Source organism: Tympanuchus pallidicinctus, unplaced genomic scaffold (assembly GCF_026119805.1).
Source record: "Tympanuchus pallidicinctus isolate F22 unplaced genomic scaffold, pur_lepc_1.0 scaffold29, whole genome shotgun sequence".
In the NCBI taxonomy this organism is placed as follows: domain Eukaryota; kingdom Metazoa; phylum Chordata; class Aves; order Galliformes; family Phasianidae; genus Tympanuchus; species Tympanuchus pallidicinctus.
The window spans coordinates 1,894,943-1,912,773 of NW_026294746.1; the positions used below are offsets into that span (position 1 = coordinate 1,894,943).

The following is a 17,831-nucleotide window of genomic DNA, read 5'->3' on the forward strand; positions in this document are numbered from 1 at the left end:
ACACACCCCGTTTGCCTCAAGCCGGCTCCTAAACGCGGAGCCGTGAGGGGCGGCCTGGGCGCGGCAGCATGGCGCGGAGGGGCAGAAAGCGAAACCCGCCCGCGCCCTTTGTTCGCGCTGCGGGGAGGAACCAGAGCGAGGCGGGCGGGAGGAGGCCGGCAGTCGCTCGAATCGCCCCTTCCTGACAGTAGAGCCTTCCGCGCGGCCGCCGCCCGACTGACCGAGCGCTGCCCGACTGAGCGCCGCATCGCAGCGCGCGCCTCAGAGGCGCAGGCGCGCCTTTCCCGCCCGAGCAGCGGCGGCCGCCGTCGAGGCGGCGAGGCCCAGGGCGCAGCAACCCTAATCGCCACCGCCCGTGGGGGAGCGGGGCGGGGCCGGGGGCCGGCAGCGGGGCGGAGCGGGGAGCCGAGCCGAGCCGGGGTTTCCCGGCCGGGCAGTCACGGGCGGGGCGGAGGGGGGGGGAGGTTAACCGCGCCCAGGCTCTCGCTTCCCGATGGCTGCGGGGAGCTGAACGGGGCCCGAGTGTACGAGGAGGAGCCGAGACCTGCTAGCACCCCCGCCCCGCTCCGTCGCTCCTTCCGAGTCTACGCCCCGGCCCGAGCCGCTGCCTCTGGAGCGCAGCGCGGGCGGCTTCCCCCTCCCCTCCGCCGCCGCCGCCCCTTCCCCACCTCAGGCCGGCGGGGACGCGGGCAGGAGCCGCGGGCGACGGCCGGAGCGGCCCTGTTGATGAGCAGCGGCCGGAAGGGCAGGTAACCGTGTGAGGGGGCAGAAAGGGCGGCGGGCGGGGCGGCACGGCCGCACAGCAGCCTTTTGGCGTTCCTCTCTCCCCCGCAGGGCTCGCCGAGCCCCCCGTCCTCAGCGCGGCCCCACCCTGAGGCCATCTTCCCTCAGCGCTCCGCTCCATCCCTGGTTCCTTCTTCCTCTGCGTGGCTGCGCCCTTCCACCCCGCTCCCCTCCCCCCGTTCTTCCCCATTGCTGCCGCACTTCTCTTTTCCCTCCTTCCTCCCGTTTTCCGCCTCTCTCTCCCCTCTCCTCTTCGCCCCTTCTGCCGTCTCCTCAGCTCTGGGCGGGAAGGGCGGCGTGGCGCCCTCAGCATGGCGGGGTGGATCGACCCCCCCCCCCCCCCAACCGCCCTTCGAGCCTCCCCTAAAAAAGAAGCGTGTTTGGAGCCGGGAGAGGAGGAGGTGGAAAAAATAAAGAAAGAAAGAAAGGAGAAAAAAAAAAAAAAAAAAAAAAAGGAAGGTGGGGGTGGCACCAAGGGAGGGGAGCTTGGGATTTTTGCGGGGTTCCATTTTTAATGGTCGTTAGGGCCGTAGCGCCTTGTGTTAGAGGGGCTGGAGGTGGGGAACGGTGAGTTTCCAGAGGAATCGAACCGGAGGGAGGAACGCTGGGAGAGAGAGTGAAGAAAAAGGAGCTGTGGTGTGGCTGCTGTAATGGTGGAAAGCTGACGGAGAGAGGAGGGTGAGGCACACGAGGGGTGAGACGGCTCCAGCCCTGCGTGTGGGGTCCTTTGGGGGGGGGGTGGACGGGAGGGGACGGGCAGAAAACGTTTTGTTCCCGTTAAAATGGGAACGAGGATGCGTTTTGTTGGCACGTCGTCGTCCCCCCGCTCTGCATATCGCTGTGCCTCTAGCAGCCGTCAGGAAGATCATGGAGGGTGTTTCCTGCGAGAGGAAAAAGGAGCTTTTTCTCCTTGAAGATGTTAAGAGTGCCGTTTCTGCTCCCGGTTTATTATTATTGAGGTGGTTTTGATTCTTTATTTGTTTCGTCGTCTTTTTAACCCGTCTAATAGGGTTTTTAAATGAGAGGATTGTTATTTCTACAGCTTTGTGTGAAATTCTCCTGATGGTGTGAAGTACGTTTAAAAAAAAAAAAAAAGCCGTTTTAATTAAAGAAATAATCTTATCCAGAAGGAAATCAGAATGATATAAAAGATGTCAATTTGTTATTCCCAAAGGAGATCTGGAATATTAACAAATGTGATGTTTCGTATTATTCTCCAGTCAGAGGTGGGACTGGTTTAAAATAAGGCATCCTTATGCCACGTTATTATGCATTGTCCCCACAGCAGAAAATAGGAGAAAAGGATTGAATGCGAGGGGTCCTGGGGACAGCTCTGGGGAATTGGTGGCTCAGCTGGGAGAGGCGATGGAAGAGCAGAAAATCAAAGGTTTTACTGCCCCTAATCGTGAGACTGATCCCGTATTTTAAGCTGATCTGCCAGCCACAAGGATGTGTGCATCGAGACAAAACGCTGCCGATGTGTGTGAAAGGCATGCAGAAAACGCAGACGCTCTTCAGCTCTCAATTTGTTTGAAACATGACATCTTAAAGGACTTTTCCCCCCTGTGTGCCTTAGGAGAGGAGAAAGAGAAGGGAAGATAATAGTGTGGTTGTTTTGGTGGCTGCCGATTAACCAGGGTGTGTGTTTGATTTTCTTTTCGCCGTGAATGAATGGATCTTTCTGTGCCTGGGCCCAGTAGCTGCAACAAGATGGCGTTTGCAGCAAGGCAGCTCTCATTTTTCAACTCCTCCTCACCACAGCTTGGCCAAACTCGATCTTATTTCGTAATTGTATTTAGATTTACTTTCTCGTTCGGTTTGTTTGCTTCTTTTTTTTGAGGGGTGAGGGTAGGAGGTGCATTTGGGAGATTATTGCAAGAAATCGGTGAGTTTTTGTTTTATTTTTTTCATTTTTGTGAGCCTTTCCAGATAGGAACTGGGTGGGAGGAGTAAATAGTTTTAGTGAAATGTTCACATCGGCTGTTCGTGGACAAAGAGGTGACACAATTTTGAGGTTTTTGTTGTTCTGTTGTGTTTGTTTGTTTGTTTTTAACCTTGCAGTGCCTGCTTAATACCATCAAAATGTTCTTTATTTTTCCTAAGCCTGTTGCTGAAAAAATGGTATTTTAAACCTAGAAGACAGGTATGCAAAGGCTTTCCTGCCAGGGCAGTGTGCTGCTGCTGAGTCCTGCTGGCCAGGTAACAACCAGGTCTCCTGCAGGCGGTTCCCTTCATGCAACGTAGAAATCTCCCACCTCCCTCAGTGCTCGTGGTGGGTGGAGGCTTTTTAGGCTGTTTTTGGCCCAAATTTGTTGCCATACTTCTGTATGTATGTTCTTATTTTTATTCTTAAGAGCAAGAAAGGCTATAGAGATACTAAAACAATTCTGTGTCTCTGAGATACTGTATTGTAAGATATTATAGAGCTTTATGAAATTATAGTTTTGCAGTTGATAATTTTGGTGAGATTTCAGCATGCTTCCAAGCTTCTTAACTTTGGCAACCTAAATAAAATAGCTTGGTTAGTATTTGGTATAGAATCCTAGAATGGCCTAGGTTGAAAAGGACCAGAATGATCATCTAGTTTTAGCCCCCCTGCTATGTGCAGGGTTGCCAACCACCAGACCAGGCTTCCCAAAGAATATATATACTGGGCTCAGGCTTAAAATAATACAGAACCCAGTAGGAAAAAAGAAGAAATGTCTGTTTTGTCTCCTGGATTCAGATGACCTCCAAACCCTTGGTAACATCAAGCTTCCTAGTAGTGTTTGTCTTTGACTTGATGTATAAACCAGTGGTTTATTACTTTACTGAACAGCTGTAGCTCTGCTGTCCTTCATACAGAAAGAAGGCCCACTTTGCAGCTGGGGGTTGTGTGGTTGTTTCCTTTGTGGTGGTGTTTGTTAGGGGGTAATAATGAAAGGTGAAATCATCCAAATGCATATTGCTCCTGTGGTGTGTCAGGAATGAAAAATTAATCAGAATGCTTCTCCAGTAGACTGGTAGTTCCATTGCTTGGCACTTCTAAGGTGCTGATGTACTTGAAATAAACTGTGTGGGTTTTTTTGGTAGTAGTACTTTGGCCTTTCAGCATGGGATTGGAAAGGGTAGAAGGAAGTGAGATCTCATCTTAGGATAAATTACATGTATGCAAGTTTGGTCCTCGCACAGCTGCTAGGTCAGTACATAGCAGGCATCCTGCCATGGCATTTCTGACAATGTGCAAATCCAGGATTCCACAGTAAATCCTAGGAGATGAAAATCTGAAAATGTTGTATTTAGACTTAATGAGAATTTATCTGTATGTGTAAGTAACAAATACAATTTAGTTTCAGGTTAATGAAGAAGTAATGTCGAACTTTGTGTAGCTGTATTCTTAATATCATCCAACAATAAGCATTCTACAGCTATTAAAACTTGAAACTGGAACAATTAAAACTAATATCTTGAGAATAAGAAAATGTTTCAATTAATGCAATTACTTCTGAGATCGTTTAATTATAGTAGCTATATATTTCTTGTGTTTTTAGGATGCTTTTTCTTGAAATGAAGCAGGCTGATGTCACTGCAGTACGTCATACCAGGAAGTCGTGGTGCTTGGAGGCTTCGGTTTGGTCATGTGGGAAACAACTCAGTGTTAACTGTTTCTTCTTAGGAGTTGTGGTTTCTCAATCATAGTGTGAAATGAGATGCAGTTCATATGGAACTGATGCTGCTTTTGCAGATTCTTATGCCTACTGCTTTAGTTAGGAACACTGAGAAAGCATTGCATTTATTTAGTTCTGTAGTTGCTGCAGTAGGAAAGTGGAGCTCCTCGCTGCCTGGGAGAACAGCAGTAGATTTGTCTCCTGTATGTCAGGCTTGGCTCGTGCTGTAGTCACTGAATTGGATTAAATTCTTACTGTCCGTGGATTTTGGCTCTCAGCATTAGTGGATTGGTAATTGATATTCTCAATTTTAATATCCACTTTTAGCCATATGGCAGACCGTATTGTTTCAAGAAGTCCATTTAGCGCTGGTTTGTTACCACTAAGTTGAAAAGAGAAATCCTGCTTTCAAGTGGTTGAATTATGCTTTGGCAAATCTTCTTTGGAGTCTCTAATGCCTGTGTTCGTGGCAGTATGTAGGATTGTTGTTTTTTTTGTTTTGTTTTGTTTTTTTACAGTGTTTTACTGCTCATGTTGGGAAAAAATATCTGTACCCTTGAATGAGATTTTAAATGTTAAATATGATTGAAAATAAGATGGAATTTTTTAAGGGAGTCTCTTGATTGCTCAAAGTGCCACCTCAGAATGGAAAGAGTGCATTGTACATTCAAAATGTCTTTTTCTTCCCACTGCTCATGTTGTAGTTTGTATTAGTCAAGGTCACCGTAAAAAACAAAAATACCCCCAAGCCCCTATTCTTCTATTTAGCACAGGATCTCAATGTATTATTTCTTCCCAAGGTGTCTGTGTGCTAGGGATCTGTGTGCCTGGATTTGTTTCTCACTGAACAGAAACATACACAGAATCCATAGGCAACTGAGCCAGCTGGTAGTTCAGCAGAATGTTAAGGGGCTTTTAAAAGCACTGGGCTGACTGCTAGCAGCACCTTTACTTGAAATGCCCAATCAACATGAGTTTCTAAGTAAGGCTTCTTAGGACAAAAATGCCAACGTTCCAGAATAGGTTTTCTAGCAGAATATCACATTCTTAGTGAAGCACCAGAAGACTTCAACCATCTTTTGATGCTGAAGCCTTCTAAGGAAGTCACACATTCTAAAAAAAATACTTTGGAAGGGGACTTTAAGATCAGATATTTTATTGATGTTTTCTTAACAGTTGGCCTGTTAAGTTTTGTTCTTTACAATGAATAACTTGTGCATCTATTTATTTGTATTGAATGTATTTATCTATTAGGTTTACTGAAGTGGCACAGCATGTGCTGTGATGTCAGATTCTTGAAATACAATGCAATGTTTCTGATTGCATGGAAGACTGCATTTGAAACCTTGAGCATACTGGGTGGAAAGGAAGAGGTTTGCTCTCCCCAGTGTGGTCTTAGGCACCCAGGGCTGGTTCTTCTTTGAGCCCAGTTGGAGAGTAATGACTTCAGAATGTTCATCTGCCATCTGGATGCAGCCAAGACCTGGTGCACTACCTGTGTCTTTTGCACAGCATCACTGGGATACTCTATGCAACTGCCCAGAAGATTAAGTGTAAGCAAAAGTACATCTACAGGGATGCTATGGAAGTGTAAGCTGTAGTGTGTCTTGGAAGTAACTCTAAATTCTATCTGGGATTTTTATTGCTGTCCTAAACGTAGGTTATTTAGTTATTAAATAAGGACCCTGCCACAAAATGTTACACACTGACTGGTTATTGAAATTACAGTTCATTGGAAGGTGAGTGGGAAAGAAGAGGACACAGGAGAAAAGTGCTTGAGAAAGCAGCTGTTGAGCAAATTCTTCAGTTATGTAGCAAGATTTAAGCCCTGTGAAAGTGGATGCAAGTAACTGTAGCCAGTTTAAAATAGCCTTCCTTCCAGAAGACCTGTCTATGGATTAACAGGTAGGTTAGCCTTGTAAGCCCAGCGGTGGTAATTATCCATGGCTGCAACCCTAGGAGAAATGCAAGGTTATGCAAATAAGCACAGCCCTTCGTGTTGGTGGTCAGAAGTAATCCCTGTATCTCCAAGTCAGTGTAGTCTTACAGTGTGCGTATAAATGCTGCTGTGGGTCAGCTGGCATTGGGAACGTGCTCATAAGCTTGAACCTTGTTTTGCTTGTGGGCAGGCTGAATCTGTATTGGTTGATACCAAGAGCTCAGAGATTTCATACTGACTGGAATATTCAGGTAAATTTGCTTTGAAATTCTTTTCTTTCTGAGTGTTTTTAGCTTGGGGATTGTTGAAAATGATGTTTTTGTCTGTTATCTCAGATTTAGAAAGAAAAGAACTGTAGTGTCTGTTGATTTGGTGGGATTGAGGGACAAAACGTGATCTGTGTCTTGGCAGTTTTGGAATCCTAAGGTATTGATGGAAGTGAGTCTGAGGACCTAAAGAAGGTGATCTGGGGGAGCTTCAAGGATGTGAGGTATGAGGTAGCTCTGTGGCTGTGATGATGGTAAAGAATGACTACATCTTCAAATTGCTTTCATTGTTGGTATTTAGAATTTTTAGTTCTAAAGTGAAGGGAAAGAATGATTAAAAATGTAACTGCTGTTTTAATGAGAAATACTATTCATTGCTATAAGTTGTTTCCTTGAAACTGCTTCATTAAAATTGTGTTTATATTTGATTAGTTAGGATTTCAGGCTGCCAAATCATTGCAGTTTCTAAAGGTTCTCCATGTAGTAGAAAAATACCCTTTATGTGTTTTAAAGAATAATTGAATTTTAGATAGCTAAAAACTTTGGCTTTTTCCTGCATGTTCCTGTACTGGCCAGAGAAACAGGGAGGTTCATTTAAAACTTCTTGCCAATGTTAATTGTGTTTTCTCACGTGAGAGTATCATTTTACTGTCGTCCTGGGGATTGCAGCAATGCCTGCCAGCTCTCCCCAAAAAAGAGAAAATATTGATTATCCATAACTGGAGGTATCAGATCATTTTTTGTAGTTTGATATGATGGATTACAATATTAAAAGCTACGTATGGGATTCTGACACTATTTGCAGCTTTTTTTAAATCTTCCTTCTAGAAAAAAGGGTAAAAACAAAAAATCTGAGGTTGGGAGACTCCTGCATGCAGTCTTTCAGACTGATTTTGGATGCAATGTTTTACCAGCTCATGTATCATTTGTTACAAGGCTTTGTTCATCCTTGGGCAAAGCGTAAGCTGAAAGCTGTTTGATTTTTGTGAAATTCTGAAACCAATTTCCAACTCTTCTGAAAGAACAACTTGTAATTCTTTACGTGAGTAGAAACTGGAATAGAAGCACCTGGTGTTAGCGGTGTGCAAGGTACTGTCATGACTTTCTCATTCTTACCGGAACGTCTGTGGTAACGCAGGGTACGGTTACTGGGCTTCCTTTGCTGAGCAGGCTGTTAAGCCTATAAATGTTTTGGGAGATTATGCAGTACGCTTGTGTCTATCCAGATGTCACGCCTTGCAACCTGCTGCCTGAATATCGGTGTCCTTCTGTAACTGGCAGGGAATGCAGCTTCTGAAAGCGGAGGAATTGAGCTGCCCCAGTACGTTCTGTTTTAAAATCAGAATGCTTTGTGTTCAGTGGAGCTGCTGGGGCTATTGTAGGTATTTATGTGTTGTAGAGAAGCAAGTGAGGGCTGGGATGCAAGTCAAAGCCCCACGGTTGAAAATGGACAGAAGATGGTTTGAATGTGCTTTTTTTGTTGGTTGTTTTTTTTTTTTTTTCTTTTTTTTGGTTCTTGGTTGCCTTTGTGAATTTTGCTATTAAAGGTAAGTAGAAATGTTCACTTCGTGAATAGCATTAACATGAAGTCTTCAAATTTATTTCTAATCTGTGTATAATAATATTAATTTCTAGTGGAGTCTTCATAGTGAAAATCAGTGCAGTGAGTGTTCTGCCATGTATAGAATTAATTCTGCTCCTTTTAAGTTTAATTGTTGAGCTGATGCATCTGAGTTAACACCAAATGATTCAAGGTATGTGCTGGATATTGAACACAGCAATACTTGAATCTCAAAATATAAGTTATGTCAACTGTTACGTAGCACGTAAAACGTCATGACTTACAGCTGCGTAATGCAAGACTCAGCACAGGTTTTGTTTTCAGTAAATAAAACAATACCACTCAATGAAGCAGGCCTGTATGTGTGTGCTGAGGTGGAATCTGGTTGTGATCCTGCTGGATTTCTCCAGTTCCTAGAACTGTCTTTTCCAGTTAGCCAAAGAAACGTGTTTGGAGAGTGGTGGTGGTGGTGGTTTTTTCTGTTTGTCTAGAAAAACAAAGTAGACGTGATAGTCTGCTGCAACCTTTGGTACTCCAAATAAGATTATAGTGTACTAATTAAAGAACTCTCTTTGTTGGAACATATGTTTGGCATTCCTGTCGCATGCTCTTTGTGAATTGGTAGAACATTGAAGATGCAGGCAGATATGTTACTGTCTGTGTCGTGAGGGAGTTGTCTGTATGGAGATCAGGAACGATTCGCTTGGTGCTTGAGGTAATTTGATTGTGCCCCAGGTTGTGTAGTCCTGCACTTTGGCTGCAGGTTGACTAAGATGCTATCTGGTTAGTGGCGCACTGGTCTGCTGTGCCTGAAAACTTGGATTTAGAATTGCATTTCTTGTTTATCCAAACCTATAATGGATGGTCAGATTTTTGTGGATGAACGATGAAGAAATACAGAATTTTCAGTTGTACAGCAAATGAACTGATTTTTAATTGTATACATTGAGACCACAGTCTGCGTTACTCAAAGAGAAATCTTCAAACTGTAATAGTCATTGACTTCTACTGTGATTGCCTGGAGTAAAGAAAAGACGTATTTTAAGTATGGTAGAGTTCTTCAGAACGTTTTGGAAATCTAATTAAAGTCCTTTAGTCATGAGAAGAAGCCCAGTAATCCTCGTACTTGCTTTTAGTCTGACTTCTTCCCTTAACTCAGATGGCAGAATTCATGATAAATTAGGTTGTGCAGTGTTACTTCTTTGCTGCTCTGGGAATTGATCACAAAGCATTAAGCTGCATCACGAAGCTAGCAGTGTCGATGTGTTTACCTGGATGCTTACCTGGGGGAATTCCAAACTTGCTTCAGTTTGTTCCGATTTCGCAGTCTAAATTATCCAGTAGTATCTTTTGTTTCTTTTCTTTTATATCCTTGCAGTTGTGAGTTAAAGTCGGAAGGGATCGCTCTGGGGAAGGCAGGTATTGCTGCCCTCTGTCGCAAAAGGTAGCGTAGACATCCGCTGTTCTGCTGCCTTGCCAGTTCATAATCTTGCATGTGAAGCAAACCAGGATGGCAAATGGTTTACTGCCAGGCACTGTGCTGTAAAACTGTGATAGATCAGCTCCTAGTTAATGAGCAGCTCAGCTCTTACGGAAGATGACGGAACTTAGAAGCAAGCGGAGAGGGAAGCTGGAGCTGGAAACAACTACGGCTTTGTTGTTTGCAAGGCAGTCCTTAATATTCTGTATAGGGCCTGGCCTCAGACAGGCCTCTCCTTTTCTGTTTTTAAAGGACCCCAGTGATTGATACGTTGCCTGTTACAGTTAATGTGTTTTCTTTTGTAAAAACAAACTCAAAAATGCCTTCCCCATCATCCCCCCCACCCAAAAACCCACATCGTTCTGCACAACAGTAGTATTGGATGGCTGGCTCCACATAAATGTGTTTTGGTTTTGGTTTTTTTTTGAGTATTTTGTCTTTACTTTGATCACCAGATATGTGTCAGGAGGAATACAGCTGATACACAAAGAGTAATGCCAGAGGTTTTATGAGGGTTAATGCGGTGCTGTAGAGCGAGTAATGTCCAAGTGTGAAAGCAAGTATTTCCTGTTGTACCTTTGTGCTTTTTCTTGTGGTACTGTCACTGGGTTGTACTGAAGTTTACATTCCATGTCACATTAAGCATTGTTGCATTGTCTGGTCTCAGATACCCCTCCGCTGCCTGATGGCTCTGAGGTCTCCTGTGTTACTCTACTTTCCAGTCCATCAACCTTGTTTTTGGTCTTCCTGCTCTTTATCTGAACTGGTTTCGTATCAGCAGTGCATATCAAAACACAGCAATTGCTGGGAGAAATCCATGAGCACTAGGAGGTATAAATTATTGCAATGAGAACTAATGGAACTGCTTGCACATTGACTAAAGATGGATTATGTTGATTGCAGGGCTAGGGAACAACGTATTGCTCAATCTATTTTTGTTTAAAAAAAAAAAAAAGATTAAGGAAATCATGCCATATTTTAATCCCTGTGTTGTCTTTTATCTGCTGTATGCATAAAATACCTATAAAATACTTCTTGTTGCTTTAAGGACCACTGAAATACTTTTCTTCCTTCATGGTGTAGCATAACTTCATTCCAATGATGCTCTACTTATCCATTCCTCAGGCTCAGTATCAATCCATAAGTGAATTACCACGTTGTTGTGGCAGTTACAGTGGTTATTTGTAACTATGAAGTAGGCAGGTCAGAACTCAGCTGCGATAGCTGGCCAGTTTGGTAAAATTGGTGCAGTTCACTGATCGATGTGTTGCTCTTTGGAAAGAATAGCATGCAGATAATATTGAACAAAACAGTAGAAACTAACATACTGGCTTTTGACGTAGTTAAAAAAATATTGAAAACTGTCATTTTTGTTCTTAGAATTATTTAACTTCCTATTCCAGCAATTTACCAAGAAATTCACATTGAAGTGTTTTAAATGTGAATTTCTTTGTGAATGAGACAGAAAAGTTGCAATTAGAAAGTTTTTTGACTTGAATTCCTGAGGTTCAAATAGTTATTAATATTTTAACTACTTCAACCTTTCTTAAGAAGGATGTGCTTGCAATAGTCCCCTTGTTTTTATTGAATTCTCTGCTATTCCTAGAGTTGAGATTTTTAGTAATACACATAGCTTGCAGAGGAATTTGGGAAGGATTAATCAAGTGACCTGTTACAGCCCAGACTTTTATGCTTAAATATTACATCAGTATGATTTTTTTTTTAAATGTAGGTCACGGGATTAGCATCAGGAAATGTGAGTACTTTGGCAGCAGGGATGCTATGCTGTCTTCCATGAAGGCAGCTTTTATTCACTGTTGGGGGCAGAAGGAGTCAGCCATGAGCTGCAGAGCTGTGTGTTCTGAGTGTCCCTGCCGTGATTTCATTGCTGTTCTCTGCTGAGCAGTATTCTATTTTCAGGGAATGGCAAACTGTCGTAAAGGTTTATTTTCAAACATAGGGAACGATGAGTCCTCAGGTATTAGAAAATCTGGGTATGCAAGCAAAAGCTGGTGGTTTATGCAAAGCAGGTCCAGTTGGAGATGGGTGATTGCTCAGTAGATGTTCTGTGTGGCCTTGCTGCGTGATAATAGCCTCTGGCACACAGGATTTTGCACATGAGGTTAACTTCTAAACTTCTGAAATACGGGTTTGTACTCCGAGTTCTGAACTAAAAGAATGATCTCTTGAAGGGTATTCTGTAAGATGTGTTATTGTTCCTTTGAGTTTCTAGCTATCTGATAAAACTGCTCAGGTTGAAAGTGAGGACTGATCAGTCAAACTGTGAGGATAATTTCTGTATGTACAGAATAGCCCTGAAACGCTGCTTCAAATTTCAGACTTCTAATTACTGTTTCCCAGTGGCATAGCTGGAACTCCATGTCACTGGCAGTGGTTTGGGAAGGCTGTGTAATCCCTTGGGCTTTTAGACAGCTGATTATTACTGCAGAACAGTCTGTAGGCTGTAAGAAATAATTGTTAGAAGTAATTTTATAAGGTAACTAACTTGCCAGTCCTGGTTCAGCTGATGTTATAGCTGCCATGTACCTTGATGTCTAGTGTGGTGCTAAGTGTTGGTTGGTAGCTGGAACACAGCATCTGCACCTTGAACTAGTAAATGTCTGCCTGCATACAGCCATCCTTGCTGAGTGTAGGATCTGTCCCTTTCAGATGACTGTTGCTTTCCAGAAAGTTGAAAGTGGAAGGTGCTGCTCTGAACTTCCTAATGCCAAGGAGGTTAATTTTCGTCTCAGTTTTACACTGGACAAAGTAGCAAATACTTGATAGTGGTTCTTAAACGTGTAACTGTATTGAGGTCTGGGGTGTTTTCTTTCATCCTTCCCTCTTCTCTCCTGCTTTCACCAACCTTCAGGAAAAACAACCATAGTTTCTTCTGTAGAAGTTCTTCAGGCATGGAGACTTATAGTCTGGTGGGTGTTGGAGCTGAGATCAAGTTTCAGGTTAAGTTTTTGCCTCAATATGACTGCTTAATATATTCAATTCAGAAGCATCTTAGATCAACAACAGTAAGAGCACATGCTTGTAGTAGGGAAGCTTTACCTGGAAGCGGTGGTGCTTTTGCCTTCGGAGAGTTACTGTAATTTTGTATTTTTAGTCTGGGCTGCCATGCCTTATTGGTGCAGAATGCTGTGGGCATGGGGACGCTGGTTGTACAGCCGTTGGTAGGGCTGGCTGACTTCCAGGTGCTTTGGTGTCATGGTTTAACCACTTGAGCCATGCTTCAAGTATTCTGTGGTCCTTCCTGTTCTCTCCTGTTTTAGAAATCCCCCTTCTTGATGGTGAGAACCTCAAACTCTCAGCTGAGCAGGGCTATACGAGCTGATTAAGGCAGAGTGTGTATTGAGTTCATTACAATAAGGATTTTTTGCTGAGCCAGTACTGTGAAGGAATGTAGTGGCCTGTAATTTTCATATTGCTTTTACCAGGCTACGTTTTATCTAAAAATGGAAAACTGTGGCAATTCAAATCTTTCTTAAGTGGTTTGTCTACTTTTGTTCCTAAACAAGCTCCATCTGTAATGCAGAAGCAAAGCTATCTCAGTGCCAGGCTTGCATTCTGCAGGCACCATAGGATGCTTCCAGCACACCTGGCTGAAAATGGAACCTGCTTTTGGAAACAAACTGAAGTTTCTAGAGAAGTTTGCTGTTATGCTTCATGACTCTTCCTGCAGGCTGGTTAAAACACTTGGTTTTGTTTTGTTTTTCTTCTTCTTTTTTGCAGAAAGCATAAGAATTCTGCAGCACCTCTCCTGCATTAATGAGGGTGCAGCACAGGGCAATAATGATGTGTGTTCTAGCCTTTGCACTTGTGTATTCTGTGTGTGGTTAGCATTCCAGTGTAATTTTACTTGTTGACTTTTCAAGGAATTCTGTCAGAATTTCACTGCATTTCGTGATGTCTGCGCTGTGGGTACATCTTTCTGTCACAACCTCTGGATGTTGAACATTGCTGTTTCTTTTTTTTTCCCCAGACCTTATAATGGTGATATCAGATGTGTTTGCTTCCTCAAGGGTGTGGGGAGGGAGGAGAAATTTGGCTTTTAAGTGTGAGTTATTGTTTTATGTTCGAAAGTGTGTTGTGGCATTAATGAGCAAAACTGCTTACACTGTGGTTTCATAATCGCAGCACTAAACGGTTCATCTATAAATGGGCTTGGATGAGGATGACCCATATCCTAAGTAGCTTAACCTCCATACCAGACACTGAAGTAGTTTGAAAATTTTCCAGCTAACAGAGAACTCTAAAGTCATAAACTCGCATTTCATCTAAGCTCTGCAGTTCAAAATATATGAAGCTGCAGGCTGACGTTGTGATTTAAGTTGGCTTGGCTTTGTTACATTCCTGCTTTATGCTTAGAGCAATCTTTCACTGTTTTGATGCAGTGGTTTTGAAGGTGTGTATTCAGGTGTCCATTGGCATCACTCATAGCCCAGGTTGTGCTGTAAGGTAGAGACAGATCACAGAACGTCAGAATAGGAGCATTTCAAACCGTGGAGTGAATTATAATCATTACTATGTGCTGTTAAAGAAATAGGAAGTCGTAAAACTTCTTGAAGTCTTTTCTACTTGTTGTGAAGTCCATCTGTGTGTTAGATCATTACCGTTTTCCAGAATGGAAGTGTGTGAGTTATTTGTCATTTTTAATCCTTTTACGTCCTTAGTATCTGTGGTGATCAGTTGTAACCCTTCTAGAAAGAAAAGTGGTGTGCTCTCACTGGAGCTTGTTAGTAGGAGGTTTATGTAACTTCTTTTGATGAAATAGATACCTTGATATTGAACTGTACTTAGAAAGCAAGCGCACATCAGAAACACTATTGAGCAGAAATAATTTCAGGGCTTAGAGAATGGAGATGTTTTGAGGGGTGCTGTATAGCACAGAAAATTCCAGTCTTGTGAGTGAGACCGTTCTGTTCTAACCATGAGCTCTGCAGGATTTTGGTGTTGCTAGGGAGAGAACAACTGATCTGAGGGCTCCGAGAGTTTTCTTAACAAATGTTAAACTTGTTGAGATGAGCAAGTCTTCAGGTGATGTCAGCAATGTTGTTGAAGCAGTGCCCCTCTCCTTCATGAAGAAAAACCAGTTGTTCCCATTATGTTAGCAAAAGAAGTCTATGCTTTGGTAGCTGAATTTCTGCTGAATTTGGTACAAAATTTATGTTGTTTCTTAATAATTACATTGATTTTGATGTTTCTCTTTCCAGAATTTTCATGTTTGACAGCAGAAGTTGGCTTTCTACTGTAGTGAGAGAAAATGTAAGTAGAAGAATGAGGTAGTTCCTTTTTTTCTAGTTTTTGAGAAACTAATGCTAACTTTAAAAAGTGGCTAACCAGCTTTAGTTGTGTTAGTCAATGCAAGTCTAAAATACCGATTTTCTACTTTAGTATTTGGATTCGTATGTCAACAGGAAGGATTTAAAAATGGTCAGGGAACTTGCTAAATAATAGATGTTAGTGCCTGCCTTCCTTCAGAAATGGAACTCGTGAAGCAGAGGGAGACCATAGATGAAACTGTTTCATCTCAGTGGGGCAGGGAAGTAAAAGGAAAAAAAAAAAAATTAGGAGAGTTATTCTCATGAATGAGAAATTACTTCCCAGCCATGCTGGGACAAACGAGGCCACGTTTCCTGTGCACAGAGGAGCTCGTCATGCTGCACTTTCAGTGTTTTTGGTATTATTTAAGTAGATGTTCTGTGCAATCATAATTGTCACTAATATTTTTTTGGATAAGTGAAACTTTATTACTTTCCAGGCTCTAACTTGAAGTGTTTCTACCTCTTGTGAAGCCAGTTAGTATGTGATTAGTTGTGTGAGAAGCATTTTCTCAGTTAAATTTGTTATTTCTGCCTACTATATACTAGCTATTTTTGCAGAAAGCAAACTATCCCCCATGCTCTTTCTCTAAAGGCATTTCCTGAGGTGTTCTCAATTACTTGCCTTGGTCAACCCTAGATATCATCTGTGTTCCTTTTTTTTTGGAGGTGCAGATGCTGGAACTGAACTCAGTGTTCCAGGTCTAGAGAAATCATTGCTTTAGACAGCATCGCTGTGATGTTGCCAGTATTTTCTGTCCTATTTTTTGTGTAAACTGTTGTTCTGTTTTAACCAGCACGGTGTATTAAGCAGGTAAGTCTTTGAGCTATTCCTCACGTGTCTTAGTATGGTTTTTTCGCTTCAAATAAAGGTTCTCTCACAGAATCCCATCCATTTCTCACGTTGTGTCCCTGTATACCTTCCTGTGATCGGTGGCCTCAAATTCTTTGTGTCTGTAGATGTGTGCTTCACAATCTGGAGGCACCTTCGAATCCTTTTTTTAAAGTGTTTTTGGGAAGAGCACACAAGTTTGTCCTGCAGGCAATTAACAGTCTTACTTATTGAGAGTCAAATAAGAATCAGTGTGCACTTCTGTTTAAGTAACAAGAAAAAGCAGCTTTCCAAAGTCAGCATGATATAAAAACACTGGAACTACCAGTGGATTCTGTATAATTCCTTTGTCATTGTGAAAATGTATGAGCTGCTGTACATGTTACTAATAGGATTTGTAGTATCTGATAGATTAGCACAGCTTCTTTTAATCAGATGACCTGCTATGAGACTGTTGGGTAGGCATAATGTGGAGCCTTTCTTACAGCTGTACATTTTGGACTCCTGTTTTTGCAAATTATGCCTGTTTTTTTCTGACTGTTCCTTACACACTGGAATGATGTGTATTACCACGAAAGGTATTGAGGGAACAAATAGGGAATAGTCTGTTCATTTGGGAGAAAGGTGATTTAGCTGACCTGCTTGTGAAATGGCTGCATTCAGGAGTTATTTTAACAACAAGAATGTAAGCTCTCTGTGTTTGCCTGACTTAGCATCACCAGTGGCTTGATGGGATTACTTTACTTATGGAGAGCAGCAACAAAACTTCACCATCGAGGGATAGAACATTCTACAAATACTTGGCTGAGCCTTGAAAAGTGTGTGTTCTCCTTTAAGCTGTGGAGGTTATTCACAGGCTGTTTAGGAGAGAAGCAGGCTCTTATCTTTTCTCTAGAATTGTATGGAAAAATGAAATAATGAATTATTTATTAAATTTTGCCTCATTGCTCTGGTCAGATGAGAGAATCGTGCTGAAATTGCTCAGTGATATGTTTGAATGAGGTCTGTTGTAGTTCAGTATAGGTAAGCATTAGTCTACATGCAGAAATGATGTTATTAATGAGAGTTCAAATAATTAGGCCTCACTGTATAGAGAGTTTGAACATTGGAAGGGATATTCAGTATCTAGTATTGAAATGGGTGGACTTGAGTTCTTAGCACTTTAACTGTTGTCCTTCACTGTTTTCCAGGCTGTGAGCTTCATCTTTAAATTAGGGTTGCTCTACTGGGATCCTGAGTACATTTGCATTTGCAGGAAGTATTGGGAAGTTTTATAGATTTCATAAACTTTCTATTCATATTTCAAAGATTCTGTGTAGAGTTGTTTAATATATAAATGTCTGCCTAGACATAAATCTTCTCTGTCTTCTGTGGCACAAAGGGAAATGAAAATGGAAGTCAAGATGAGTGACATGACAAATTCTTCTAACATGGTTTAATTGCAGAACTATCACATATGGAGATTAACAAGTTAGCTGTTGTCAGTGCTTGTTTTTCTTAGCTGGGAAAGAGGGAAACAGTGTTTTATTCTTCTATGAGTAACTGGTAAGAAGAGATTAGAGACCTGGGTCATTTGAAGTAGTGAAGAATAGTCAACTGCCTTGCAAGTAGGTGTATTATTGTCCCTAGCAAGAAGAGTATTATCTACAAGGTATACTTGTCAACAAGATTAGGGGGAATTAGGCTTAGAGCAGTGGCACTTAAGCACATCAGCCTGTGGAAAGGTCTTGAGTGAGTTCAGCAAAGTGAACGTGTTATTCTTGAGAAGCTGCCTTCAGGAGCACAGTAACACATTCACAGGGAAGTGAGGTAAGCTTGAGCTTGACTGCTACCTATTTCATCACAGCTGTGCTGGTAATTTGAGGAAAGGAGTGTGGAGCTTGATTAGTGACTTTGACTTAGAAATGAAATGACTTGCTTCAAAACACCAGAAATAGAAGTATTATCCTTATTAAACTTGAAGTTTTTCCTAGAAACCTAGAACGTACTTCAG

General features: G+C 42.3%; 1 protein-coding gene across 2 annotated transcripts in view; it reads left to right on the forward strand.

The window, feature by feature from the left end:
• Nucleotides 1–440: 440 nt before the first annotated feature.
• GNB1 (G protein subunit beta 1) overlaps nucleotides 441–17,831 on the forward strand; it is a 34,388-nt gene continuing 16,997 nt past the window's right edge. For both annotated transcript variants that reach the window (XM_052691895.1, XM_052691897.1), the window contains exons 1-2: nucleotides 441–749; nucleotides 14,899–14,950. The gene's annotated coding sequence lies outside the window, so the exon portion shown is untranslated. The remainder of the gene's footprint in view (nucleotides 750–14,898; nucleotides 14,951–17,831) is intronic.